The 2,500-nt window shown below is 47.8% G+C and overlaps 1 non-coding gene across 1 annotated transcript; it reads left to right on the plus strand.

Moving 5' to 3' along the window:
• Positions 1-1,146: 1,146 nt before the first annotated feature.
• On the plus strand, positions 1,147-1,301 carry LOC143351223 (5.8S ribosomal RNA). Its single transcript, XR_013081586.1, has one exon. It is a non-coding gene; the product is annotated as a 5.8S ribosomal RNA (ribosomal RNA).
• The last annotated feature ends 1,199 nt before the right edge of the window (positions 1,302-2,500 follow it).

Genomic DNA, 2,500 nt, shown 5'->3' on the forward strand with positions numbered 1-2,500 from the left:
TCGTAAATGAATAATATACATACTCATGGCTAACTTGAGGCGAATAATCGCAAACGACGACGCGTCGATTTTGCGGCCATCGTTGCTCGCGCGACTAACGACGACCAGCCGAAACGGCTGTAGTTTATCGCATCGATTTCATCGAGCAACCGATGGACGCTGCCGCGTTCGTTCGTAAATGAATAATATACATACTCATGGCTAACTTGAGGCGAATAATCGCAAACGACGACGCGTCGATTTTGCGGCCATCGTTGCTCGCGCGACTAACGACGACCAGCCGAAACGGCTGTAGTTTATCGCATCGATTTCATCGAGCAACCGATGGACGCTGCCGCGTTCGTTCGTAAATGAATAATATACATACTCATGGCTAACTTGAGGCGAATAATCGCAAACGACGACGCGTCGATTTTGCGGCCATCGTTGCTCGCGCGACTAACGACGACCAGCCGAAACGGCTGTAGTTTATCGCATCGATTTCATCGAGCAACCGATGGACGCTGCCGCGTTCGTTCGTAAATGAATGTTATACATACTCATGGCTAACTTGAGGCGAATAATCGCAAACGACGACGCGTCGATTTTGCGGCCATCGTTGCTCGCGCGACTAACGACGACCAGCCGAGACGGCTGTAGTTTATCGCATCGATTTCATCGAGCAACCGATGGACGCTGCCGCGTTCGTTCGTAAATGAATAATATACATACTCATGGCTAACGTGAGGCGAATAATCGCAAACGACGACGCGTCGATTGTGCGGCCATCCGTTGCTCGCGCGACTAACGACGACCAGCCGAGAAGGCTGTAGTTTATCGCATCGATTTCATCGAGCAACCGATGGGCGCTGCCGCGTGCGTTCGCCCGATTGCGCGTGAAGTTACTGTTCGGAACCAAGAATATACGGGTGTATTATACCCGTTTGGTCGCAGCCACGCGCAAAGGCTTTTGAATGTACTGTACGCCCGGCCGTCGAACGATGGTTTTCCGTCATTCAGGAAACAAAAAGAAACTTTTGTCGTCGATATGGCGCGTTCAATCCTCCGTCGATACGCTGGTCGGAGGTGCGAACATCGAATATTTTTAAAGCAAAGAACAAGGAGCATTTTTAAATACAAAGAGAAAAATTGTAAATTGTATATGATTACCCTGAACGGTGGATCACTTGGCTCGTGGGTCGATGAAGAACGCAGCTAATTGCGCGTCAACGTGTGAACTGCAGGACACATGAACATCGACATTTCGAACGCACATTGCGGTCCACGGATAAAATTCCTGGACCACGCCTGGCTGAGGGTCGTTCACTTGTCCTAAAACTGCTTGCGTTGTTCTCAGATTCCCTAACCCCGCCGTCGTTTACCTCTCCTTTCGGGGAGATGGCGAAGAACGTTTCGGAGCCGGGTCGATGAAGAGAAAGGTATCAACGTACGAGCGAGAATTTGGGTATTTCGTTGGCGTTTGTCGCTGGACGTACGAAAAAGAATAAATATTATATATTATTGGCAAGTTTGCGCACCCCTTGCGTGGTGAGGCAGAGATCAGTCTGGACTCGCGCGAGTGTTTTACGGCGTCGTGCGTCGTGTTGTCTGGAGTATCATCACGACCGCCCGTTAAAGCACCGCTCCTACGATTTCTGACTTTGACGGCACTAAAAACCACCGTGGGGCGCAAATCGCGTTTCGTACAAATCTAATGATTACCGGCGCTCCCGACGTTGCCCGAAGTTAATAATTTATGCAAAGGAAAGAGAAAATAAAGCGTATACTAGTTTTGGAGCATAACAAAAAGGACACTGGAAAGAAATTTGACCAAACACTGATAATTATGATATGTAATATATGCCCTACCACGTGAAATTTGTGGTATCCGTCGGTCGTCGTCTTCCTCTCTGTTCGTTCGTACAGCCCCAGGGAAAAATGATAATTTATCAAACGAATCGGACGATCATCCTCTATGGAGAGGCTCGAACGAACACGACGAGAAGCGCGATACGAACGGAACCCAAAAGAAGGGATATACTCTGAGAAGTTGGTCGCCCCATGTCTCTCTTTGTTACGAATATGTATATCGATTGCGAGACCGCGCGTTTAGCCGGTCGTCCAGTCCACGAATGCTTTTCTTTCGAACTTACGGTGGACTTTGGTAGACTATCAAAGAATCAACGAAAATCGGATCGGGTAGTTCTATCATAGACACACACCGTGGTTCTTCTTTAATTTGAAAAGCGACGGAAGGACGTTAAAAGTAATCAGCCGGTTACGCCTAGCGAGCGTTTCGCATCGAACGAATGAAAAACTAAGACAGAAGGGAGACACTTTGGCGAGGCGCTAAAAACCCATCATTGATATCCTTTTCTCCGAGAAAGCAAAATGCTATTATATGCTATCGGAGGACGCGGAGAAGTAGGAGGTGGTGGTCGATTCCATATATACACCAGGTTCTTGTTGCTCCGATTCGTTACGGTGTACGATTTGTTTTTCTTTTTTTTTTTTTTTCAAC

This window comes from Colletes latitarsis, unplaced genomic scaffold (genome assembly GCF_051014445.1).
Source record: "Colletes latitarsis isolate SP2378_abdomen unplaced genomic scaffold, iyColLati1 scaffold0103, whole genome shotgun sequence".
In the NCBI taxonomy this organism is placed as follows: Eukaryota; Metazoa; Arthropoda; class Insecta; order Hymenoptera; family Colletidae; genus Colletes; species Colletes latitarsis.